At 42.1% G+C, this 27,778-nt stretch overlaps 1 protein-coding gene across 2 annotated transcripts in view; it reads left to right on the top strand.

Annotated features, from left to right (window-relative positions):
* The window catches only part of RNF182 (ring finger protein 182), a 238,260-nt gene that overhangs the window by 12,903 nt on the left and 197,579 nt on the right, over positions 1–27,778 (top strand). For both annotated transcript variants that reach the window (XR_012157315.1, XM_073331942.1), the window contains exons 3-4: positions 17,989–18,117; positions 27,277–27,372. The gene's annotated coding sequence lies outside the window, so the exon portion shown is untranslated. The remainder of the gene's footprint in view (positions 1–17,988; positions 18,118–27,276; positions 27,373–27,778) is intronic.

Here is a 27,778-nt window from a genome sequence, read left to right as displayed (position 1 = left end):
GTACCGCATGCTAGAAAAACCTCTGATTGTCATGGAAGGACACAAGTAGAAGACGACTCCATTTAAAGCTCCACCCTTCTGATGGCCATAACTGCGGTGGAGCCTCTCTTTGTGCGGACTTACTTACTAGCAATCCATGCAACTGTAACTGCTGCCGCTCTGTGAATTGGCTGACAGGAGATTTTAGTGCCAAGGGGCGGATGTCTCCCTACTGACTACAGCGCAACCCAGTCTGCAATTCTTAACATCCAAGAACTAAACGGGAGTAAGAAACCCAAGTCTGTTCTTCAGTCTATGCCATACATCACAGTATCTGGTGCTGCTATCAAGTCACTAGAGTGACTGACTGTCTCCTGTCTCCAGGCCTTTTTCCATACCACCCTCTCCACATGAACTATTTCCCCTCCTCCCACTTTGCCAAGCCACTATCCTTCCTTCTTTCATGGCCCTATTGAAGAGTGTACTACTTCTGGGATTTCCACAAGAAAGTAGCCAAATCCTCCTAGGTTGAGTCATTTGGGCTTCTCACATGGTGTCTTCTCCATCCCTGCTGCCTATTAGATTGTAAATGCTTTGTGGCAGGGCTTATCCAAGGTTTGTGTCTTGTGTATCATCAGACTCCGTGTCATCGCTTAACACACACTTCAGTTGGGCTTCCAAAGGATGAAAGCTTGAAGATCTAAAATAAACCCCACAAGGGTTTAACCTTGGTACCTTAAACAGATAACCCATATCTTTTATCCACTGTGCTGTACACACTACAGCTAACTGTATTTGTGACAATCTAACGCTGTTGGTTTTGCCCCCTGGAGAGTCCGCATGCTCTCCATGCCGCCAAACAAGCCTTTTCGGAATTGCAGGTTAAATATGGAGCTCAAACAAAGTATGTTTCCTAGTGCAGGAATGCAGATTTTCGTGCAAATCAGATTTTATTTTCTGCGTGTTCTTTTTTCTTTGACAAAACAAGATTTTTTCCCCCCTACACTTTAGCCAGACATTTCTCTCTAATTAGAGCACCTGTTGAAAAAATCCTTTTGTATGTGATGTTAAAGTAATCAGCTGTGCACAAAAACACAAAGCCAGCACTCCACGCCACAGCACTACTGCAAGGAGAGGTGTGTGCAGAATGGGAGGATGGTCTAATGTTTAGGGTACTCACTAGGGCATCTGGTTTGCCATAGGCTTCCTGTGTAAACTGGGGCCAGTCACTTAATCTCTCTGTTTCTTAGTTCCCTGTATGTAAATGGGGATAATGCTTTCCTACCTCAAAGGGGTGTTGTGAAGATAAAATACCTTCTAAAGATTGTGAGGTGTTCAGATACTATGGTAAGTAGGCCAGGGAGGGCACCGTGTGAGTATGTAAGGCAGACAGATATGTAGAGGGATTTCTGTACACTGGGCAGGTTGGCTGCATGCTGGCTCCTTAGCACAGTTCTACCTAAACATACTGTTTACTCTGGCACTGGGGAGTGCTGAAGTTCACACGCACTGAATTAAGTCGCAGTGCTCAGGGCATCACTGCCCTTTGCCTGTAGAGTTCAGGTCCTGCGCAGTACAGAGAATAAGGGCAGTGTTCGTTTTCTAACGGGGATTCAAGTCATGATTAACTGTCACTTTCGTGCTGTATACAAATCAACTATTGCACTGAGGTTATGTTTTAAACTGAGCAATCCAATAATGCTGATGTTTTACAATTCTGTATTGTGGAACAAGTCTGTCAGATCACATTTAAACAAATGAAGCCATTTTGAATTTCAGTGAGAGTAAAGAAGAATCTAAAATAGTTAAGCTGATAGTCTGACAGCTTTGAGGTGAAGGATGATCCAGTGGCTGAAGCAGAGGACTGAGAATCAGGAGATCTGAGGTTCTGTCTTTGGCCTGCAACAGATTTTGTGACCTTGGGCAAGATACTTAATCTGTCTATGCCTCCGCTTCTCCATGTGTAAAATACGGAACATAATATTGACTTGCATCACATCTGTGTTGTCAGCTTACTTTATTACTTTTTGTATGAGCACTTTAAGATTCTCAGTTGAAAGGTGCCATAGAAGTGCAAAATATTATTGATTTATTTTGCAGTCTTCTAATGGCTGGGTAGGCATTCCTTTGAAATCTCCAAAGGAAAGTGTGTGGGGAGGGGGAGGGAGAGGACTGCTCCTGGGTACAGTAATTCTACTTATACAGAATTGTAATAGAGATTCCTCACGATTTCATTTTGCTTCAGATTTTTACCTACGAAAATGGAGTTTTATAATAGAACTGACTGACAAATCCTGCACTTTCATGGTGCAAATAGTACCATAATTATTGAACAAACACAAAGGTTTGTACATTGTACCTCCAATCTGCTAAGGTAAGTGAGAGTTAAAGGGCTGGCGCTCTGAGAGCTCACCCAGCTAATGGATCAGGGTTTTTACAGACAGAAGGGGTATGCTGTAGTCAGAGTGGTAAATCTGTAGTGACAGATGTTGGTTCTATATTTGTCAATGACCTGCTTGGCATTGCATGCAGTTCATTCTACAAACAATAATGGAAACATGGTGTGAGGTAGAGAGAGGGGGAAATAAAGCTGTGGTTAAAATGAAGGTATACATTGAAAAATGTTATTTTAGTTTAAAATATTTTCCCCACCTGAATTACTTAACTAATTTTTTTTAAAACAAGAGTCCTGTGTTTGAATAGGTATGAGATGCCTTCAGTTGCCTCTTGTTCCCTCTCCCTCACCTTGCTGTTGAGCACCAGACATCTGTCAAAATTATGGTAATGGCTTTCTCCTGATTTGAAAGGACGCTTAGTATTTGTCAGACTTTTCCCTGGCTACCACTTTCCTGTAGTTGTACCGTATCTGTCCCTGCAGGGCAAGAGTTAGGTGCCATGTTGTAAAAGAACCACGTTGTCTTAAGCTACGCCTACAGTATGAGCTAGGAGTGTGAGTTCTTTGCTCGCGTAAATATGCTTGTGCTAGCTCTCATTGAACTAGCGTGAGTATAAGTAGCCGTGTGTAGCTGCGGTCGCACGGGGAGTGGCAGGGGAGGGACAGCTTAGCTGTGATGTGTACATAGGCCCACTCTTTTCAGATGGGCTTGTACACAGCATGGCTAAGCTGTGCCTATGCTGCTTGTGCTACACCAGCTATACACATATGCACATGTTTATACGCACAGGAGCTCGATGCAAGCCCCTGCTCCTGTGCCGGTGAGTATGTGGCTGGGAACCACACCCCTAGCTTGTAGTCTTTGAGGTAGCTGTAATGTTAGTTGTTAGTGGATGGGAGGTAGGGCGGGGGAGGATTCTGTGCAAAGAGAAATAGTTTGGAGGAGAGGATGCTCAAAACTTTAAGACACACTAGTATGGCCAAGTGGTGCCATCAATGGAGGGTCTCCACTAACCTTGCTCATGATTATTGTACCTTCCTTTGCCCTTCCTCCTTCAGAACAAAATCCTAAACTCTTTGACTTGGTACCAGCTGTTCCCTTGTCTTTCCAGCCAGAAAGGCTCACTGAGGATGGGGAAATGCTGTGCATGGTTATTTTGAAATCCAGTAACATCCAGCTGTGAATTGCATGAAAAATGCTGTGAAGCTTTTGGTTCTGTTTTGACAGTCCTTGGCTACTGAAAATTCTTCCTCTCTGCCCACAGTCCACTAAAACCAAGTCAAATCCACATACACTTTCTCCCAGTTTTTTAGCATTAGGTGACCACAATCATTTCTTGGTCACTGGCAGGATAAATTTTGTCAGCCTCACTGAGGGGAAAGATGTTCCAGAATCTTCTTTGGTGGTTGGTTCCATTCTTCCCTGTTTCCATTCGCTGGTGGATCTGTTTGGAGTCTGTGGGTATAACTAGCAGCAACAGGACAAAGTTAAGGGCACAGCTATATGCAAGCTGGTTATTTTGGAGGAACATTGTGATGTTGCACTCAATATGATTTTATGAAAATATGCTAATAAATGTGAATATAATGTAACTGGAATATGCTTCATACAAAAGATCTCTTGTAAGATATCATTACAAAGCTTATAATCTACTGTGTGTGGTCATCCTCTTTGTATAAACTTACCACTCTTGTATCTGAAGCTAGAAATATGAAATATAACTCTGAGGGCCTATTGTAATTATACAAAGTGTGGGCCATTAATGGTGGTTTGGAATCTTGATGGCTCCCATTAACCAGGACAATTGACTGTAGTTGCCTCTGTTTACTTGTAAGTCTTCCTGTATACTTGTGGGCTGGCAAGTGGGTAATGAAGTCTTACAGAGACGTGATCATGTCAGCTGAACTGGAATCCATCTTTAACCCAGTGCTTTTCCATTTAGAAAGAGGGGTGGGAACCCAGAGAGGGGCAAAGGATTCCTGCCTTGTGCAAAAGATATATAAGGGAGTGGAACAGAACAAAAGAGGCTGCAGTCATGAGAAATCCCCTGGCTACCACCTGAGCTGGAACAAGGGCTGTACCGGGGAAAGAATTGTACCTAGACTAGGAAGGAGTCCAGTCTGTGATAGAAGCTTATTGAAACATCTCTGAGGGTGAGAGTTTATCTGTATTCAGGTGTCTTACTGTATTAGGTTAGACTTGCGTGTTTTGTTTTTATTTTGCTTGATAATTCACTTTGTTCTGTCTGTTATTACTTGGAACCATTTAAATCCTACTTTTTGTATTTAATAAAATCACTTTTTACATATTAACCCAGAGTATGTATTAATACCTGGGGGGCAAACAGCTGTGCATATCTCTCTATCAGTGTTATAGAGGGCGAACAATTTGAGTTTATCCTGTACAAGCTTTCTACAGGGTAAAATGAATTTATTTGGGGTTTGGACCCCATTGGGAGCTGGGCATCTGAGTGTTGGAGACAGGAACACTTCTCAAGCTGTTTTCAGTTAAGCCTGCAACTTTTGGGGGACATTGTTCAGACCTGGGTCTAGGTTTGTAGCAGGCTGGCATGCCTGGCTCAAACCAGGCAGGGCACTGAAGTCCCAAGCTGCCAGGAAAAACTGGCTCAGAGGTAGTTTCGGCACATTGGTTGGCAGTCCCAAGGGGGTTACTGTGATCCAACCCGTCACAGTATTATAATATGCTAATCTCTGTGTCTTGTTATGATACCGATTGGTTTGGCCTTGGTGGATGAGACCAAAGTGAGTTTGGCCAAAACAGAGTTTGGTCCCCTCTGTAAAGGCAAGACGAACATTCATTATACGACCGTTGGGGAACTGCTATGCTACAATATGATCCCCTGGATCAGTCATAACAAATGGAAAATGTAGGTTAGAAAAACTTTTGAGCAGTGTGCTGTAGTTTTTTGGGAAGAGACTGTGCTGCTATATTTGTGCAGTACCTAGCTCAACGGTGCTGCGATCCTGAATGAGGGCACTACCACAAAATACATAGTAATCAGTTAAACTCTGGAATAGTCTTCTATGGAAGTGGTGTAAAGCTCAATCACTGAAATAATTTGCAACTGGACTGGACAAAGCTCTGGAAAATAGGATGTAGATGAACTAGTAGGTCTTTTCTAGCTATTGTTCCCATGATATTCAGCCATAGTGGATAAGCATATTAGCTGGATGTTTCTGCTGAAGTGATCAGCAGTGAAATAATTAACAGTTTGGGCAACTGAATTATAACTAGGCTTCAGAGTTAATCCCACAATGAAACCAACTGCGGGCAGTTCAGAGGTTAGAGCTATCGTTTCCAGCTTTAATTCAGACCCCGGAAAGCAACATGACAGGTACATTATATTTGGAAGGTGAAACTCTTCCAAGTTTACATCCTCTGAAAGGCAATGGAAACATCAGAGAAATGATGGAACTTGTTTTCTGGCCTTCAAGCCTTGATTCTCACTGTCAAAACTCACAGATAAGAATGAAAATGGTCATTTCAAGAACCATCTGCTAAAAGGGTAAGGACTTGATCCTGCAACTAATTAATTTATTAATTTACTTGTAGTGCAGTTATGTCTAGGAGCCCTTGTTGTGGACAGGACCCCACTGTGCTAGGTGATGTACAAACCCAGGACAAAAAGATGGTTACTGCCCCAAGGTCTTTGTCATAAATATAAAGGGAAGGGTAAACCCCTTTGAAATCCCTCCTGGCCAGGGGAAAGCTCCTCTCACCTGTAAAGGGTTAAGAAGCTAAAGGTAACCTCGCTGGCACCTGACCAAAATGACCAATGAGGAGACAAGATACTTTCAAAAGCTGGGAGGAGGGAGAGAAACAAAGGGTCTGTGTCTGTCTGTAGTCGTCTTGGCCGGGGACAGAACAGGAATGGAGTCTTAGAACTTTTAGTAAGTAATCTAGCTAGGTATGTGTTAGATTATGATTTCTTTAAATGGCTGAGAAAAGAATTGTGCTGAATAGAATAACTATTTCTGTCTGTGTATCTTTTTTGTAACTTAAGGTTTTGCCTAGAGGGGTTCTCTATGTTTTTGAATCTAATTACCCTGTAAGATATCTACCATCCTGATTTTACAGGGGGGGATTTCTTTATTTCTATTTACTTCTATTTTTTATTAAAAGTCTTCTTGTAAAACACTGAATGCTTTTTCATTGTTTTCAGATCCAAGGGTTTGGGTCTGTGGTCACCTATGCAAATTGGTGAGGCTTTTTACCAAACCTTGTCCAGGAAGTGGGGTGCAAGGTTTTGGGAAGTATTTTGGGGGGAAGGATGCGTCCAAACAGCTCTTCCCCAGTAACCAGTATTAGTTTGGTGGTGGTAGCGGCCAGTCCAAGGATAACGGGGGTAATAGTTTGTACCTTGGGGAAGTTTTGACCTAAGCTGGTAAAGATAAGCTTAGGAGGTTTTTCATGCAGGTCCCCACATCTGTACCCTAGAGTTCAGAGTGGGGGAGGAACCGTGACAGTCTTAATATCTAAGTAATCAACCTTAATCTACCTGTATTTCACAGTCTGAAAACAGCTACTGCTCTATGCACATTAGCTAACGTTATGAATATTTCCCCCCTGTGCACTTCATTCTGTAGTAGGTGTTGAGCACCTGCATGTACTCTGAGTCTTGGATTACTGACAATTACATCTTAGTGGGCAGAGCAGGTCAAATTAACTGTGAATAATATTTGTTATGAATTTTGGCATTTTTATTAAATAAATTATTTGCTAACACATTTTTCATTATTCAACGATCTCCATAGATCAATGAGTAGAACAGAGCAAATAATTTGCTCGATGAATTTTTCCGGCCAAGTACTGAATAATTATTTATGCATTGCTTTTTTCCCCTTATATAACAAATCTATGAATAGTGCTTGCTAATATACTAATATTGTTCACTATAGAAATGGTAGAGGTAATAAGCTATTCAATTCATGGGGATTTATATATTATTACTTAGTGCTTTGAGTATGTAGTTGTACTTTTCATGTTCAAAGTATGTTACAAATAGTAACTGATGAAGATTTATAACTCTGTGAGGAAAGTGAGTAGTGTTGCCCCTTCTCTGACACCAGTGTTGACTCTCTGCCTAGTGGTAGCAGAATTCTTGGGCATTGCTGGATGGTTTCTGATGAAGGAGAAATCAGTGATGTGGGGTCTGATGTATTGCAAGTATAACTTGCTCTCTTTATGCATATGCACCATTCCTGAAACACGGTTGTCAAATAGCACACCCTGTTTTAGGCAATCCCTTGTTTAGAGAATCTGTGTGTCCAGTACCCTGTGTTCCCAGGGAGCCACTTTGCCTGAAGAAACAACTCTAATCAGCAGTGGTACAAGTAGAAATCATTTTTTGCAGGTACTGCACTATTGGGAGGGACACAAGGGGGCGCACGTGACCGCCCCATGTGACCCTCCATGTGACTTTTCCCCACCCTACCCCCAGCCCAGGGCCCCCATGCTCTCTCCGTCCCCTCCGGCACCCCCCTTACCTGTCTAAAATTTTACAACTGCAACTTTTACAACTAAAATTTTACAACTGTTTGGGCCCCTGGTGCCACGTGTATTTCCAGGTGTCATTGGGGATCCAGCAGCACCCCAAATTGAAAACTTCTTAAATGTCCTTCTGCAAGCACCCCACTTCCCCTTAACACACTATCAGTGCCTCCCTTATGTCCAGACTAAGCTTCTGCCATCTTACCTTTATCTAAGGGTAGGTCTTCACTACCAACGTTAAAGCGCTGCCGCGGCAGCACTTTAACATGGCTGTGTAGTCGCGGCCCCAGTGCTGGGAGAGAGCTCTCCCAGCCCTGTAAATAAACCACCCCCAGGAGGGGCGCAGCTCCCAGCACTGGTGCACTGTCTACACTGCCACTTTACAGCGCAGAAACTTGCATTGCTGGGGGGAGGGGGTTCACACCCCTGAGTGAGAAAGTTTCAGCGCTGTAAAGTGGCAGTGTAAACAAGGCCTAAGTATTGCTCTCCGCCAGGCACTAGGAAAGCAAAGATGCTGTGCCATCTGGGCTTGATGGAAAAGAGGCATAGAACTGTTTGTGCCATGTGCATCTTGACAGAACTGCAACCCAAATTGTTTTACTATTTTCCTCAGCATGACATACAGGAGGGCAATCAAAATCAGCCTGGCATAACGTGCATGAGAACTGTCTCTGGACAGATAAGTAATTGATCAAAATCACATTCTCTGATCTCTTGGGGCCAAATCCTCTTCCCATTGAAATCAAAAGAAGTTTTACTATTGAGTTCCATGGGAACAGGCTTTGACATTTGGAAAGGAAAGAACAAGCAAGGGCTATGTTGCTTATACCACAGGTTTCAAAGACTGCTGACTCGTGAGAAAGTCAGCAGACATCTGATCTTTGTCCATTGCAAGAGAGAAATCAGCAGCTAATGAGGCTAGAACCATACCATATCCAACTCTTGTACCATATCCAACTCTTAAATCCATCTGCAAAGGATCAAGGAAATATGAAGGCTCCAGATTACCTTAAAATCCTCAGTCCCTTGATTAGAATGCTCCCATTAGTATATGTTCATAGTCCAGAGGCTGGAGCAGGAATCAAAAATACTGTTTAAACACTTTCCGTGTCCCCCACCCCATCCCTCTTGAGGACTCCTGACCAAGTTAACAGCACAATACATATGCTAACAAACTTAAAACCTTTGTTTAAGTGTCCCTCCCAAATAAACCTTTGTTTAAGTTTGTTAGCATATGTATTGTGCTGTTAAACCCATATAAAGAATGAATGCCCTCCCTAGCCGTGTTCTGTTCCTTTAAGGAGCAGAGTGCAGCTCCACCCCCTTTCTGGGGGATGGGGGGCAGCCTCCCTGAGTCTTTCCAGTACCCTGTATCTGCTAAAAATCTCTTGCCGGTACTGCGTACTGTAACGTACCACCCTCCTTGCACTCCTGCTAATCAGAGTCCCAGGCAGAGAGTAAACTCTTCTGTTCACTCAGCTACCTCACCACCTAGAACCTTGTTGAACCCAAACATCTTCCTGTTAATAAGACTATGACATCCTACTGATTTTTGACCTTCTTGAGGCTAAAGGATTTAATCTGTTCAGTGCTATCAATGGGCACAATGCCAGGAAACTTGACTCTCTAGTGCTACTAGATTAACGTGCCAAACGTGAGTGAGTGAAAGAGCATGCCAGCATTGTGGTGGTGTTGTGAATATCTAACTATGGGATACAGCTTCTGTTCCATCAGTGGAATATCTGTTGGGTTTCCATGCACTTTGCATCAAGTACACAGAGCCCACAGACCCAGGACTATGTCAGTGGGAGGGTTTTTCCTTTTTAAAAATATTTGTTTTTCTATACTGCCATTAAAAAAAAACACTTAGACGATTTGACGATACTATGAAATGCACAGCTGAAACCCACAGACAAGCAAATATGAGAGCAGACTGGAAGACAGTTCTGTTTTGTGGCAACTTTCAAGGTTTAAAAATTTCACACACACACTGGAAAGAAGGCAAAACCTTTCAGTTGTTTCCCCCAAAACAGAATTATATCATAATGTCCATTTTTGGATCAAAACCTGTGTGTGTCTGCAGGTGGTTAGGGTTCTGGTCTGGGATGGGGAAAATCCATGTTCAAGTCCTTGCACTGCCTGATTCAGAGTAGAGTGTGCCTATTCCCTTTGTTCCTAGCAGATTAGACCAGGCAGCATTCACATACACCTCATCACGTGCTGCCACTCAGCATCAGAATCTGATTGCTTTCAACACTGGATAATGACCTCACTGTGGTGTTGCCAAGAAATCCTGTCGTAGGCTAGATATGTCCACATAAACTTTGCACGCATTCCCATGTCAGCCCTCCATCTTAATTCCTGGCACTCCTTTTTGTTTCCACAGGTGTTTATGTGCATCTAGGGGTATTGTTCTAATAAAGGACAATTAATCTGGCAGAATTCCTTTTTCATGAACTTTCCACTTATGCCTTACAATGGAAAGTTCAGCTATTTCAGCAGCAAAAATTGGCTGCATTTTGAATACAAAGTGACTTGTGTCCCCAGACTTTCTCATTAAAATTTTAAATTCACGAATAAAGTTAACTGACTTAAAGGACAGCGGTCACCTCGGTTCAAGCAGGACAAATATATCAAGTGTGTGTGTGTGTTGGAGCTGGTCAGAAAATGGTAAGTACTTTACATGAACATAGAAAGTAACAAAATGTTTTCATTTTGTCCTAGAATTTGCTTTTTTAATTTAAAAAACAAATTTTTTTTCCAGTTTTTGATTTTCATTCAAAAAAGCCATTTTTCCTTGAAAAATATTTTGGAATATGTACTTTTTACTTGCTCTACTATGTGTGTATTTGACAGATTTTAAAAGGCGTTTGGACATCTAAAATGGCATTTAGATACCTAGACAAATGACTTAAGGCCACTTTGATGCATAAAGATAGGTGGATGCGCATCCTCTAGAAATGTTTCCTTGTGCTCCCAGAACTTAGCTGTCTAAGTGGTGTTAAGTTGAGCACCCATGTGATTTTCGTGCCTTTTAGCCATATGAGGAAATTTTTCTTCTCATCCTTGCGCCCATGGAACTTCCAAAGTGTTTCCATGCAGCCCATGTATATGGAAAATTATAAAATTCATTGTAACCTTAATTGTAATATCATTGGGAAGCCTCTATTTAACATAAATAGTATTTTTTAAATCTCCTTTATAATTGGATAGCCAGCTTTAATCAGAAACAGTGTCTGAGGCAGACAGATGTTTGATGTTTACAATGTTGTAGCCATGTTGGCCCCAGACCTGAAGAAGAGCTTGGTGTAGCTCAAAAGCTTGGTCCAGAAAAGGATATTACCTCACCCGCTTTGTGTCTCTGTTATGCCTTTGATGCTGTCAAACTTCGTTTCAAATCTGTGACCCGTTTTCCATGCACTTTGCATCAAGTACACAGAGCCCACAGACCCAGGACTATGGGTCTGGGGACACAAGTCACATGTACCTTTTGCTGACTGCAACGGTTACAGTAACTTTTAGTTGCAGAATAGCTTCAGGAAATGTTGTGGGGTTTTTTTGTCAGTCATATTGTTCCTGCTAATTACACAGGCCATATTAATGGCACAGACTGCTCATTTTCAGGCTCTGTTGGAAAGACTACCCAGAGAGGTGTTACTCCTCTCAGTGCAGTGTCAGATGTCACCCTGTGGGATATTAAAACCAATTCGAGATGGTGTTGAAAAATATTTTCTTTTTCTGTACAGTAATGCGTGGAGCACTGATAGCATTAAAAAGAAATCCCGTTGCTGGAGAAATGTTAATGCAAAAGCTGCCAAATGGGAGAGATTTTCTATAGTTCACTGTTAATGTAAGACTTTTGCCTTCACAGTACATGCTGTCCTCTAATAATGAACAGTTCTTTAATGAGAGCAGAGAAATCAATGTTTCATAACTATACTAAAGACAAACTTTGGAAGGGTTTTTTCTTGGTTTAATTTGGTTTTAAAGTACAAACACTAATTGGCTTTAAATAAAACGAGAGAACCCTATAGATTTATGACATTTTTGAGCAACAAATCCAGATCTCAGGCCGTCAGAGAAACAGACTCCCCTTTTACGAGGTAATTATGATTTAGCATTTACTGTCTCCCTCTTGAGTCTGTGTGTTGCCTTTAAAGTAGCTCTGGGATGAATGTCAAAAATGGGATTTACAGTCAAACCTTTTCAACATGTAAACTGCTGGGTATGTATTATTTTTCTAAGGAATATTTCTTCTGCATTTGTGGTGTTGGGTTTTTTCCCCCCCCTGAAACAACACCTACAAATTACTCCTCATGAAAAAGTCGCTGCATCATCAGAAAATGCTTATTTTTGGAAGTGCTCTCGAGGGTTCGTGTAGATGTAAATATTTCCCCAAACCTCATGGACTGACATCTTTCACGGCTCATTTCTTCCCATCACTTAGCAATCCGTTTCAGTTGATTAAACTTGATCTGCATAAAAGCTGGTCGGGGCAGCTTCCATTTACTTCAGTGGGAGCTGAATCATGCCCTAAACACTGAAAGATGGTAGCTTATTGCATATATGCACACAACTCTATCCCTCTGCAGAAGAGAAAGGGCAGCTGAGACCGCTGGTGAACTGGAAAGAGCTTGTTCTTTGTTTCAGAGAAATACGTTACCCTCAGGTCAACAGGAGGAAGGACTATCCTTTCACTTTTGCCATGGATTCCTTGTCTTTGCTGACAGTCTTTGTTTCATCCTCCTCCTCTGGATTTTTTGCTCCGTCAGAACTGTAACTAGAGTGCCGCACAAAGGGCTAGTCTACGCTGGCAATGCTAAAGCGTTGCTGCGGCAGTGATTTAACATGGCTCGTGTGGTCGCGGCAGAGCGGTGGGAGAGAGCTCTCCCAGCGCTCCAAAAAACCCAGCTCCACGAGGGGCGCAGCTCCCAGCGCTGGGGCACTGTCTACACTGGCGCGTTACAGCGCTGAAACTTGCTGCACTTGGGGGGGGGGGAGTGTTTTTTCACACGGCTGAGCGAGAAAGTTGCAGCGCTGTGAAGTGCCAGTGTAGACAAGCCCCAAGTGTCCATTGCAATAGAGTTTCCAGGCCTTCCTGGGAACCAGAGCACAGACTGGCTTGCAGAGCTTGACAGATCTAGATGAAATGCAATTTACATCATGCAAACCCATTAATTCTTATAGTGTAGGGTGTTTTTCATCTAGAGCAGGAGTTCTCAAACTTAACATCTCACCCACTTCTATCCCTCACCAAATTAGCCAGCACCTTCAGCAACCCAAGCCAATAGTACCAAACCCTCCCACAGCATCAGTCTTCTCTCACCAAGCCTTGCCTTCCACCAACATTGCAGCCTTCACTCACCCCAGCGTCCCCTACCTTAGCACCAGCCCCATCTAGCAGAACCCACCCCGAAACCAGTACTCCAAGTTACGCACCTCTCCCCAATCCAGCCATAGTTTCTTGCAGTGACTCGAAAAGAGAATGGTATGTGACTTCAGAAGATGGTGAGACTGGAGTCCTAGCAAGAAACAAAGGCTAGTTAGATGTGAAGAGAGCTTGAGAACCTGTGCACCAAACACTTCAGAGAAAAATCAAAATGATAGTGAGAAAAGGAAAGTTTTAAGGTCTGATTTAAATAAAAGCAGAGAGACAATAACTTAGAAGGAGGGATCCCAGAAACTATAGATGAACTGAAAGAGTGACTGCCCCATTTGAGAAGAGCCATGAGGAGGTGGCCATAATCAGAGGTGTATAACTGATACAATAGGCAAGATAAAGTGAATCAAAGGAGAACTTTGAAAATCAGGTGCGTTATTGTGAATGAGATACAAAGTTGAATTGGATAGCGAAGATAAAAAAATCTTTATTTGGTTACAAGAGAATAAAGACCAAATTTATAAATACAAAGGTAGTGGTTATATCAGAGACCAGGCTAAAATACTGGTATTTAGGGCTGCCATTTTCAGAACAATCCAAAATAAGAGGAAAGATTTTGGGAAAGCTTCCAACTGAGAAGCTCAACAACTCAACACAGCTCTGCACCAAGGGGATGACTTTGATAAGATTGTAATAAATGTGAACAGTGGAGCACATCAATAGGGACAAGTAAGGTAATTCCTAACCTAACATGGGTTTCCAACAACACCTTGAAGGAAGGAGTCTACTTGAAGCAGAAAAGGAAGCTATAATGAAAGAGCTGAAAGGGCTCAAACTCATACTTGTCTAACTCCCAAGTCTACATCAACATGACTATGGATCAAAGGAAGGCTAGTGACATGTCGAATTTCTAGTAACTTCCATGTCACAAAGGTAGCCTTATAGACATGGAAGAAGAGGAAGGAAAAAGAACATCCAGGGTCCTGGATAACTGAAGATTTCTAGGCTTGGAAACTGCTATGGAGTTGAGGTCTGTGTTAAAGGAAATTTAATGAAATCCAGCATAGCATTAGAAATAAGTGCCCTGTGCCTCAAGTATGAGTGACAAGATGGTGAGGTAATATCTTTTATTGGACCAACTTCTGTGGGTGAGAGAGACCAACCTTCAAGCCACACAGCTCTTCGTCAGGTCTGGGACAGGAACTCACAGCCTCACAGCAAAATGCAAGGTGGAACAAATTGGTTAGCATAAACAGTTAGCACATACTGTAAGGGAACATTCAAGGTAGAGTGGCCCCTTTACACCTCTGCAGTCATAGGACAAAAAGAGAGGGTTAGTGGATTACAGATTGTTGTAATAAACCATAAATCCAGTGTCTGTTCAGTCCATGATTTTTAGTGTCTAGCAGAGTTATGAATGTAAGCTTCCAGGTTTTGTCTTTTGCAAGTGTGCAGGTTTCCTTTGAGGATGAGGACTGATAGGTCCTGGGACTGACATAGCTACAGCTACACTGCATACAATCTAAGGCCAGGTCTACACTACCCGCGGGATTGGCGGGTAGTGATCGATCTATCAGGGATTGATTTATCACGTCTAGTGTAGACATGATAAATCGATCCCTGATCGCTCTGCTGTCGACTCTGGAACTCCACCAGAGTGAGAGGCAGAAGTGGAGCCGACGGGGGAGCGGCGGCCGTCGATCCCGCGCTGCGAGGATGCGAAGTAAGTGATTCTAAGTCGATCTAAGATACGTCGGCTTCAGCTACGCTATTCTCGCATCTGAAGTTGCGTATCTTAGATCGATTCCCACCCCCTCCTCCCCCCCAGGGTAGACCAGGCCTAAGTGTAAGTGGCATTTAGCAAGGGCCTCACTGAAAACTCACTGAAGTCAATGTGAGTCTTTCCACTGACTTCATTGGGCTTTGGATCTGGCTTCAAATGAAAAGTTTAAATCTTTTACTTTCTTCTTCAGGTTCTGTGAAATCTTTAACCCAATGTGAGAACCCAATTTCTTTAGCCCAATTTCTAGAACACTCATGTAGCTCCCCATTAGCCATGATACCAGGACAGTTTCACCCACTACATAACCCTGCTAGTTGATGGAACGGGTCTGAAGGATTCTGGTATTTTCCTCCAAAGATGGTATTTTGTAAAGTGTTTAAAGTATTATTATTTTATATTAAAAAAAATACAAAAACACATTGAGAGGTGAGATTTTTCTATTTAGGTTCTTCTTCAGCCCTCGCCTCTGTGGGATCTGAGCAGCTTCCAGAACTCTCTTAAATAGTGTGACTAACATCCATCACACATAGTTCTTTCTTTTTGCCTTCTGCTGCTACCTGGGGAATCTGTGAGATTTTTGTAAAATAAATATATTAGATGTATACTGTGTTACGTCTGTTAGCAAAGACAGAGTCAAATGCATGTGCTTTGCACTTGAAACACAGGTGGTGGTGGTTGCAGTTTTCTTAGATCCTGCAGGAGTTTGTTCCACGGTCTCTGACTGTCCCCCAAGAAAATTTGGGCTTCGCAGGGCCTGAAAAACTAAACACAATGAAAAGTTTTAAGTTATTAGTTTGCTGCTCAGACCTAGGTTACATGAATCATTCAGCACTTATTTCTAAATTTATTTGCATGGTCTTTTTGAAAAACTCTTCGTAAGTCACCTTTCATGTCTTTGGCTATGTCTTCACTGCAAAAAAAGATGTGAGGGTTGACCACAGCTTAACTAACACTATCACTAACTAAACCACTGTAGAATCCTAGTAGAGATACACTGTGAGGTAAACAGAGAAGGTCAACCATGGTCAGGAGCATAGTGTTGACCTTCACCTCATGATAAAATGACAGGTGTTTTGTCTCCACTAGCGCTTTCCAGCAGGATTGCTAACACACCGTTTTTTTTTTCTTTTTTTGGTCAGTTTATCAAGACTTTGAAGTGTTCTGCACTATGAAGAGATAGATAGATAGCTATAGATATAGCTAAAAAAGTACAAAGGAGTCAGTGAATGAAAAAGATGACTTATCAAAAAGCACATATAATGGCTATATTCTTAAAACCACAGCCAGCTATTTTAACTAACTGCTGGTAAAATCATTGTGAAGACAAAGCAGTGTATAGTTTTCATGTGAATTAGTAGGTTGAGTTAAAGACTATAGGCTTCCCAGCCAGGAGTATTCAGTCACACTGCTATAAGGGTGTGCATGGCAGTACGGGAGGGGAGTAAATGTCAGGCCATCTGTTTCTCTAAAGAACTTTCTTGAGGTTTTGTGAAGAGTCAAAACCTATCTTGCCAACCCCCTCATGAAGGTGAATGTGGAAGGGAGTGTCCATGCAGGGAAACTGAGAGGGGTAGTCAGTCTCTCTCTCACACACACACACACACACACCACCCCAGTCGGGGTGATTTCTCTGGTGAATTACAGGAAGGGACAAAAATGTTGCTATATGCAATTTGGGGGAGAGGGGTTTGACTTCATGACCTTGAATATGAATATCATCCAAATATGAATATTAGCTTATTCTCCAGTCCCTGGCAATAGTCCAGGAAAGGAGATATTGTACACAGAATGAGACAGAGAGAGATGTAGCACTTGGTGACATCTACATAGCAGCAGCATTCGTGACTGAAGTCAAACAGTGAGGCATCTTGGAAGAAGAAGATAAATGGAGAAGAAAAGAGAGTCAAAACTGAGTTAGTTCAGATAGGGTCGAAAGGGAGGGGATTTGAAGCCTCCCCCCAAAAATGAAAAAGGAAAGGTTAGAAATAACATTCAAAGAAACAGAAGCGAGTATTTAAAAGACACTGGCTTCTTCCTTGGGATTCTATATAGAATAATAAAATGATCAGCACTAAAAGCTGCCCCAATGTGGTGGTATGATGAAAAGGTCTGTGAGGTCCTGTAATCAGAGGAAAGGAGCAGGTCATTCATCATCCAGAGTAGGGCAATCTCAATATAAGACTTAGAATGTGATCCTTGACCAGTTTTATGCTGACTGGACCAAAGCAGGTAATCTTTAAAGTCATATACATAAATAAGCAGAGCCTAAACTGGAGTATGGCATATTCCATTACAACCAAGGCATGTGACCTGGTGTGGAACCATCATTGCACAGAGGTCAGTTCCACCAAAACAATTAGGTCAGTACAGTTCTTTGTAGTCAGTATCTCATGTTACTGTCTAGTAAACATGCTTTTGCAATATGACATAAATATGCTCTATTCAAAGGCTGTGTAAATTGCTTGGAATCTTCCACCAGGCAGAATGCCAACAATGACGAGTGCGCTGATTTCACTGTTACACTTTGAAAGACCGTTCGTAATGAAAATCTCAATAACAGTTTTTTTAAATGACTGTCTTGTAGACCATATATTTTAGGTCCCTTTAGACTCTTGATTTTTTTTCTCCAGTTCAGAATAATTGGCTTTGTAGCCTTCCCAAGTCTATCTGTTTGTCTGTCTGTCTCTCTCATATGCCAACAACTCTGACGCATAGATAATTTATAAAAACAGAGTAGACACTTTTTAATAATTAAGTAATAGATAATGGGAGGGTAGTTTTTTTTCTAGTGATGTACAATGGCTTTGAAGTAGAACAGAGCCCTGTAAGGGTTACATGCCCACGTATTGTATTTAGAAAAAAAAATTGAAGAAAGCTGCTAATATCATAGTATATAATTAACTACTTTAAGCTACTGAATGTTTCTCTTTATTTTGCAGTGAACGTACTTCATCGCAGTCACATGTATGCAGCAGTCCTGTGGCAAAGAGCCAGCTGGTTGCCCCAGACTAAATCACGTAGCATCAACACTGCCTTTTCTCTCCAAATTACAGGGCAAACAATAACAGGTAAAATTAGCCAAGGCGCTAATTATACAGCACAAGTGTGTAAAGGATATAGAATGATAAATGGCAAATGCAGAATATGTTGTGTCATATCATGTAATCTCTCCTGCTGCAGAGCTGAAAAACAAAGGGAGAATGGTGCCTTGTTTGTCTAACATACTCTACATCACAAATTAGAAATCCTTCCTAATTAAGATATTGCTAAATTTCCTTTGTTAACAAATTTTAACAATGTTAATTAGGAGGTTAGAGTGATCATTGTTCATCTAACAAACAATTATGGTGATTTGCACTGTGGTTCTCGGAAACATAAGAGCATCCCAGAGCTGCTTGTCTTTTTACCCCCAGGCGTCTTAAGCTAAGGCAGGGCATCTGGGAATGCTAATGTAGTACGTAGACACTCATTTAGCAGGAGCGTTGCTGGAAAATTATGTCTGCTGTGACAGCATATAGCAGTTCAAAACAGCTACAACTGTACAAGGATGATCTAGTCACAGACAGTGCTTGCTAAGGTCACTTAGGCTGTATCTGCACTAGAATTATTTTTAACTTTGCCTTCATTTCACTACCTCCGGTCCATCTCGGTCGGTGGTAGAAACTGTGGGAGCACTAGAGAAGACGGGGCATAGCCATTTTTGCCTTTTGCTCAGAAGCTGCTGGTGAGCGTAGCAACTCAGTCAGGAAGCATCACAAAATGAACCCACAGTTCTCTTTGCAATGCTGGTACCGTGGTTGTACTATTTCCTTGCAACTAAAAGAAACTGGCTAAACCAAAGCAGAAAGTTAATGTCCTGTCTTTGGAGGGGGGCTTAGTTTAGGAATCAGTCTGCTGGTTTCAGACGGCAAGAACTCAATTAAATCTCCATGGTGAGAGGCCTGCAGAGATCAAAGTCTTACCTTGCCACTTAAGCTAATGGCATTTCTGCCACTGACTGAAGTCAGGTGTAGAATTAGGCCCCAAATTAATTTTGAAAATAAATGTCTTGGATGGATAAACATCTGTGCTGAGGAGACTGAACTGCCTGAAAACTGGATTGTAATTTACAATGCTCCAATAACTTTGCCTAGACTAGGCTTATTTGAGAGCTCGCCAACTGTTGCAATGCTACTAGTGGTAGCCACAATTGGGAGCACTAGTATTTCTACAAGCAACCACAATATAAATATTTAATAATAGGCAGGATTCTGGCAACTACAAATCTAATTCTTGCCATGTTCTTTATAGTTGTTCTAAGCAAGACTAGACAACGAGGTGGTGAAAACGTCCGTACGCTTGCTGACACTATGCTCCTAAGGTTGGTATCACCAGTGGAGCAGCATTAGTGGCCATGCCTTGTGGAAGGCTTCCCAGCAAAGTTTAGGGTAGATCCAGCCACTGTGATCCTTGTCATCCCAAAAGCCCTGATCATTGTGGTTAGGGTGTGAAATAAATGAAACTGTTCACACCCCTGAGAGATGTAGTTAAGATAACCTAAGCTCCGGGAGAGACACAACTAGGTTGACTGAAGAATTATTTTATCGACCTAGCTGCCTCCCTCAAGGGGGTAGATTAACTACAATGATAGAAAACCCCCTTCTATCACTCTAGCTAGTGTTTGCACTATGGGGCTACAATGGCACATCTGCAGTGCCGTGGCTGTACTGCTGTCATATCAGCAGTGTAGATCTGCCCTGATTCCTTACGATTTGCTCTCTGATTTTACTTTGTGTCTATTGTAAGAAAGTCTGTTGTTCATCCCTGGTATGAGAAAAGCTCTGCTGTTATGCAATATCAGGGGCTGTTGTTGCACATCGCCAGTTTTTTTTATTCAAATCACCAAGGTCAGAGCAAATTTTATAGTTCCATTGTCCACCTATAAACTAATACCTTAATTGCCATGTATGCTGCTTTAGTTAAAGATGTGCGTGGCAAATCCTAGGTGAAGGATGGGTGCACAGGACACATCACCAAAATTCTAACTGTGGACTTGAAAAAACATTACAGCTGTGGGTCTGAAAGTATGTTTTCCACGTTGTCTGGGTTAGTGGACAGCATTGATATGTTTAGATCATAAGGATGTAGCTATTTGCCTGTTCCTGATTAATCCCTCCTCTTACTGATTATTATTGACAAAAACTGTAGTGTAAACTAACACTAACCTGCTTAGCTCCTGCTAAGTTCTCATCAATATAAATGTATCAGTCCATCAATCAAATTTACATTTATAAAGTGCTTTTCATAGAAGGACCCGAGGATGCAGGAGACAATTAATATAAAGATATAAGTGTTAGTCTTGATTCAGTGAAAAAATTACTCCAATATTTCACAATTTTCTGGTGGAGATTTTACATGGGAGTTTAATTGGATGGGCCTGATTTGTCTTTCCATTAGCCACTAATTTCTATTATTTTTGTGCAAATTTGAGAGCTGATGAAAGTGAAAGACTAATAGTACTGGTTGGTGTCAGGGTTTATGCATGCTTCCCCTGCACAGCTCTGTCAATGCACCTCATTCCTGGCCTGCAACTCCCTTCTGATGGTTGTAGATCTCTCTCTTGTGAAAGCTTCCAGTTGTTCTAAAATGAATAGTGATTTTGTGTGAGGTTTTTGGCCAGAAGAAAGTAGGATAAGGCCGTTCATCTTTCTGTGTGTGACCGAGGTCAGAATTCAACACAGATCTTTAGAATAGAAAGGTGAATGCATTAACACATTGCTTTCTAGTTCTCAACTAAGTGGGAAAGATCAATTTTCAAAGCTGGGAGCCCAGAGTTGGATTCCTAAAATCATGTTTAGATGTGTAAGTGGATATTCAGGTGCTTCAGGGCCCATTTACAAGTCTACTTGCTAAATCAATTTCACCGAACTTTAAGTACCCACATGTGAAAACTGTGTGCACACTTGGTTATGTTTTTGAGTACATTTTGATCATGGTGCACAAAAATTGTATTATCCTTTATATTATGGACTATTATTGTCAGATGTAGGTGTTTAAATCAAATGTGGTTTGAGCTCTACAGGCACATATGGACTCTGTAAACTGACTTCCATTGCGTACCTTTAAAAACATGACCAAACCAATTTTTGTAACAATGTCCATTCTGTTGCTGTGACTTTGCTGTATTCCACATTTCAGCCAAGTGAGATTTCTTTTTTCATAACTTTTTTCATTCCTGCAAACAGGGACCATTACAAAGGAAATGCTGGCACTATGTTGACTGTGGTGGTATGGATGGGCTAAAATTCGAGGAATGCTTGCGCCCAGGAGGTATCTGTTAGCCTGAGACACCACTGAGGTATTGCATATCTGCCATATGCTGATGTTCGCATAAATACTCCTGGAAGTACTGCTGCTGGAGCTCATTGTGTCTGGTACCATTGCGCGTCCCTGACGTATAGTCTAGGGAATTGGATGTTCTGAGGAGCTGCAGGAGCTCAGCCGGCAGGTAAAGGCTAACGTATCATCCTGCCCTTTGGGTGGTCACTTCTACAGTATTGCCCACCCCAGATGCTCAAAAATCATGAGTCAGGCTCACCAGAAATCATGAGATGATGTAAAAATAATAATTAGGCATTCTTTTTATTTGCCTTCGGCTTTTTGAGCCTTTAGGGTGCACTGGGTTCACATTTCTCCAGAGCCATGAGGGCTAGAAACTTATTTTTTCTTGAAGAATGAAGGCTGAGATCATCACATATCCACCTGACTCCAGGAGCTGGGGCTTTAAGGAAAACAATAATTATCACGAGAGTCATGACAAAATCGTGAGAATTGACAGCACTGCTTCTGTCATTAATCAGTAGTAATCGATGTGGTGTACCTACAGTATCTCTCTGGCCATTGTCTCCTATTGAATGCTTAAGCTAGGCCTCTCTCCATACATGAGGCCTGGACGACATCAAAAGAGAGTAAACCAGGGCAGAAAGGCCGCTGACTGTTTGGAAAGAAGGGAGAAGCAGAGCCAAGGTGTGACATGTTCACTCCTCTCTGACAATCTGTTGGTCCCTTCATGCACTTACTATATGATTTGGAGCTCCATGATTCTGGGAGAAGGTGGAAAAGAGAGGAAGAGGCAGGGAACAGCCGTTTTTCCTGGTTTGCTCCCCTTTTGACTGACTGACTGAACCTACTAAAAAGTGAGGAAGTGAATGCTGCTAATGGTAACTATGTCTGTCCCCCCTCATGGCTACACAGAAACGCCACAGAGTTGGGAGCAAAAGTGCTGTAGCTACTCAGGGCATGGCTACACTTGCAGATGTAGAGCACTTTGAGTTAAACCAGCCTTTGTAGAGCGCAGTAGGGAAAGCGATGCAGTCTGTCCACACTGACAGCTTCAAGCACACTGGCGTGGCCACATCAGCAGCTCTTGCAATGGCCACAGAGAGCAGTACATTGTGGTAGCTATCCAGCATGCAAGTGGCTGCAACATGCTTTTCAAATGAGGTGGGGTGGGGTGGGGTGGAGTGTGACAGGGAGTGTGTTGTGTGTATGTGGGGGGAGAGAGAGTGCGTTTTGGGGGGGCTGAGAGCATGTCAGCATGCTGTCTTGTAAGTTCAGACAATAGCAGAAAACCCCCTTCCCCCACAGCCTCTCTCTCTCTCTCTCACACACAGCATTCCACGCTAATGGTTGCTTTGTCCCGGAGCAGGTAAGCAGCCGGCTGTCAGAAACGGATCTTTCAAAGGGCATAGCCGCATTCCTGCAGCAATTCCAAAAGAATGAGAAGAGTGGCCACTTGACTTAAGGGGATTATAGGACCTTTCCGGAGGCTGATCAGAGCGCAGTAATGCAACACTACATTCACACTGACGCCTGGGCGTTTCAGCCAACGCGCAACAAGCATTAATCTTCTCGCCGAGGTGGAGTACCAGGAGCGCTCTAGCCGTGGGGTCAGAGCGCTCTACGTGCCTTGCCAGTGTGGACAGGTAGTGAGCTAGGGTACCCGGGGCTGCTTTAATGCACTCTAACTCGCAAGTGTAGCCAAGCCCTCAGGCTCTACAATTAGTGGTGCTTCATAACCTCTACCTCTTCCCTTCACCTTGCCACACCTCCATCTCATGGAGAATAGACTGACTGGCTCTGCATGATTTGAAACCTACAGAGATTCCTTATTGCTTTTTTCCTATCACAAGAGTGTTCCTGTGGTTTTGGAGAGTATAGGTCTAAAAGATTTACTTCACTATTTTGGAGGATTGAGAGAATCTCCAATTTCCCTCTTTGGGGTGACACATCCACTCCCTTTTGTCCACACTCTTGACATAACATAAATGTGCATTAAACTGAGGTGCATTTACGCATGTTATGCTAAATGAAGTCTGTGGTATCGCAGTATTTGGATACTACAGCAATTGGCGCTATTTAAATACTATCGGTGATAGAAAAATTGGCTAGGTAGCTTCCTAGATGAACAGAAACGTCCTGAGACCGTCAATATCACTTACGGCAGCATTGTGCATGGCTGTCATGCAATATCACACAACATCTCGCCAATATTAACTGGGATTAGTTGTTTCTGTTAGAACCAACTAGTCATCCAGAGAATGAGTAAAACGATTGGCCCAAATAACTACTGCACAACACGGCGTTTTGTGATAACTCTTTGATTCTTGGTTGATTCCCAGATGGGGTATAAATAAGGAAAATGTGGGGAAAAGGTAGGCTTTAGAGCTGTTTTACAGAGACATGTTGAGAAATGATAGAGAAAATTCCAGCAAACATGCGAGATTTGTTTTCTTAAGCAGCTGTAGATAAATATAATGTAAGGAATATAAATGAGCCATTTGCCATATGTAGAACGATCTACCTCTCTGTCTGAAGTAAATCCTTTCATCAATGGCAAGGATACCTAGTGCACAGAAAAGGCATTGTTTTATGTTACATTTAAGTCTAGATACATAAATAAATCAACTTTGAAATACAACGAACCAGACCTCAAACACACAGTCATGTTATTTCCTCTCCTGTTTTCTTCTCTCTCTTATCTCTGAGGGCTTCTACTTGTGAAAACACTTGGGGCAATCTTGTTGACTGAAATATTGGTATTTTATATTGCTATGAATTTATGAGGGGATAATTAGCTCCTTATTCCTCCCAAGTGATGCTGCTCCTCTTTTCTTTCTACTCTCCTCTATTTCATCTAACCCATCTTTCCTCTGCTATCTTCCTTTCTCCGCCCCTACTTCCCCCTTTTTGCCACTATTTTTGTCTCCACAGACCCCACAGTTGCTTCTCTCCCTTCTTTATACCTGTCTACATCTCAACTTGCAGTATTGCTTTCACTCACTACTTCTCACCTCTGCCATAGTTTCCCTTGTTATCCCGTTCCCAGTCTGCTTCTGTCTCTTCTTCTGTTTCTGTATCTGTCTTTCTTTTTCTTTGCCCTTTTCTGCTCTTTCATCTTCCTTCTGTCATTCATGTTTATAAGATCTAGCCAAAGGCCAGCTGCCTCCTCAGAGCAGATGATCACTTTAGGAAGCCCCCTACTTAGTTTTATGGATGATGGGCTTCCTGGCATCAGCCCAAAGGTACAGATAAATATTAGGCATTCCAAAGACTGAAAATTAAAACACAGCATGCAAATATTCAATCCACAGTATTATTATGCAAATTGTCACCTAGTGGCTTATCTTATCAAGAAAATCTTCCTGCACCATCACAGTTGTCTTCCACCTTTAAAATCTTGGTCACTGCCTAGTTTTCAATTGTAAAGCAATTTGTTAAGTAACAAATATTCCTAATAACTCTATTCTAAATGAGACACACCTGTGTCATTTTTCAGTCCAGTTTTCAGACTTGATTGCCTAAAGTAAGGCACCCGACTCTAAATTTGAATGCTCAAATAGGCATTTAGGCACTCAAATGCCCATTTTAAGCACCTAAATACCAATCTGAGCACTCAAATATGTAAATAGGCACCCTCACCTAGGTGATCAAATTTAAAATTTTGTTCCATATCATTTAGTGCAATTACATTACAGTTCTGTCAGATCTCTTGCCAGAATTACGGGTGTCGAAATATCATTTTGCCTGTGAAGCATCTGCTACTTCAGAGAACCCACTTAATGCATGGAATTTATTACTTAGACAAGCACTGGGGAGTATATCCTACTGCTAAATTTCTATGCTACCCCAGCTATCTGAAGAGGATCCATTTGCTGTTTAGAGTGCCTCACCAGTGGGATGCCCACAGAAAGCATCAGGGATACTGCTGGCCAGGTAAGAGTGACTGGGAAGTTTATCTAGAGAGGCAATCTCAGGGTTTTTCTTCACTGCAAAACTAACTCGAGTTATAACTGGGGTGTTGCCCCAACTCGAGTCCCATCTTCACATAAGTGAGTCCCTGTCACTTGAGTGTGGTGATACTTGTAACTCGAGTTGTCTGTCCCATCAGGGGCTATAGGCTACAACTCAAGTGAGCACAATTTTTCAGCTGCTAACACAGCCACTTTGTAGTGTGGACAAAGGCTAGTATCACTCAAGTGCCAGTAGTCCTTCAATGCCTTCCCACAATTCCTCCTGTGTACCCAAAAAGGACAGATAAGTTCTTCCAAAACATACTGGAAAGAATTTATAGGGTGTCGCAGCTGACTGCAGTGCAAAGAACCATGGGATGTGTCCCCAGGAGTCTTAGCACCACTCCTGAGTGAGTGCAGCGCCAGTGTAAACAAAGTAACTTGAGAGTTATTTGAGGTTGACCTCTCACTTGAGCTAGGCTAACTTGAAAGGAGCAACTTGAATGTAAGGGCAGGTCTACATTGAAATGCTGCACTGGTGCAGCTGCGTTTCTGTAGCACTTCAGTAAAGACACTACCTGCGGCCACGGGAAGGCGTAAGTACTCTCTGGTATGTACCTCTGTGAGAGTCAGTAGCTAAGTCAACAGGAGAAGCCCTCACATCGACATAGCACTATCTATACGGGCTTAGGTTAGTATAATTACATCTCTCAGAGGTGTGGATTTATCACATCCCTGAACGACATCGATATACCAATGTAAGTTTATAGAGTAGACCTGCCCTAAATAACTCAAGGTGACTCTGCAGTGAACACATACCCACGTTGACTTCACTAGAATGAGGCACATGCATAGGTATGTTCATCAATCAGGGCCTGAAGATGCCCTCTCTCTGGACACCTCCTAATTACACCCTTTTTTTTTATGTGACCTTTACTTAAATGAGACTACCTGTGCTTGAATTTAGGCACATGCTAAGAACCTTGGTGAATCAAGGACTTGGAGAAGAGTGGTGTTAGAAGGTCCCTGCTCCTCAATTCCCTGGGGGGGAAAAAAATAAAGTTAACTCTGGCTTACACTAGCACTACCTTCACTTTAAGAAATGTTTTGTTTTGTTAGCTGGACTTGCTGGAATTACATTGTAAAATTCCATAAAACTGGCAAATACTTCTGGTACACATGCAAGGCAAAAGTGTATCCAAGAAAGGCAGAATAAGAGAACCCTGTCAGAAAACAGTCTTGAGTGAACATGCAGCTACCATTTGCAACTTAAGGGCAAAAAAGCCACCAGCTTGTGAGAGAACTCCAAAGGAAGCTATAAAATGCACATGTCAATAGCACATTTAATAAAACATTATTGAAAGCTCTTGCTGAATTACTTACAATAATAGGGAAATATGCAGGTATTTGTGCTTGAAAGCAATCATATTCTTTGTTTCACAGCTTAATGGAACTTGCATCCCAGAGTACCCAATGGACCAATTTAAATCACAATAAGGAGCCGACTTTCAGCTCACAAAAACAAGGAAATAGACAGTTATGGCTTAAATCTGGTGTGACACCCTGACTTTAACTGAGACTGCTGTGCCAATAAACAGAAGTGCGATTTAAAGCCTGCCTTTGTCAACCAGGAGTGTTGGACATCACTGTGAAATTTCAGGTTTTGTGGGGTTAATTGCACAACTCTTTGCTTTGCTTTAACGAGCTGGTTTGTAGCTGAAGAATTGTGATTTCCTTTGTTTCTTTTGTTGGGACCAAGGTAGTTTAAGGGGGAACATTAGCCATTTAATTATGAGTGTAGAAGTGAAGACTTGCTGTTGAAATTAGTCATTAGAAACTTTGTATAAAATGTGATCTTTTTAATCCACAGATGCAAGACCACAGTGTCTCCTGCAAGAGCCTGTCCAGACGTGTCTATTATATGAAGTATTACACAGTATTATTTTTATCTCACAGGTCATTTCATGGTGCTAGGATGGAAAGGAGAAAAGAGAGCTCAACGGGGTGGAGGAGAAGCTGAGGACGGAGGGATGGAAGCAGAAGTCTAAGTGGGTGAGAAATGGGGGGAAAAGTAGTGAGCCTGGGAACCTTAGGAATGGGAGATCAAAGTGCTGGGAGGGCCTAGATGAAATGTACAGCATGGGGCTCTGCTATGACCCTCAGATAGGGAGACCAAAACTGAACATAGTATCCTAGATGAGGGCATATAATTAATTCATATAATAGAGCTACAGTATTTTTCTATATTTTTCACCATCCCATTCCTTACACAACTGAATGTTTTTGTTTGTTTGTTTGTTCTTTCTTACTGCTACTGCACATTAAGGAGAGGTTTTCACTGAGGGTTGATCTACACTGGGAATTTACATCAGCATAGCTACCTCTCTCAGGGGTGTGAAAAATCCACCCCCTGAGAGACATAGCTCTCTCAACCTAATCCCCTGTATAAACAAAGCAA

Source organism: Lepidochelys kempii, chromosome 2 (genome assembly GCF_965140265.1).
Source record: "Lepidochelys kempii isolate rLepKem1 chromosome 2, rLepKem1.hap2, whole genome shotgun sequence".
Taxonomy (NCBI): Eukaryota; Metazoa; Chordata; order Testudines; family Cheloniidae; genus Lepidochelys; species Lepidochelys kempii.
The sequence above is the reverse complement of the archived record's forward strand: the minus strand, read 5'-3'. Positions and strand labels throughout refer to the sequence as shown.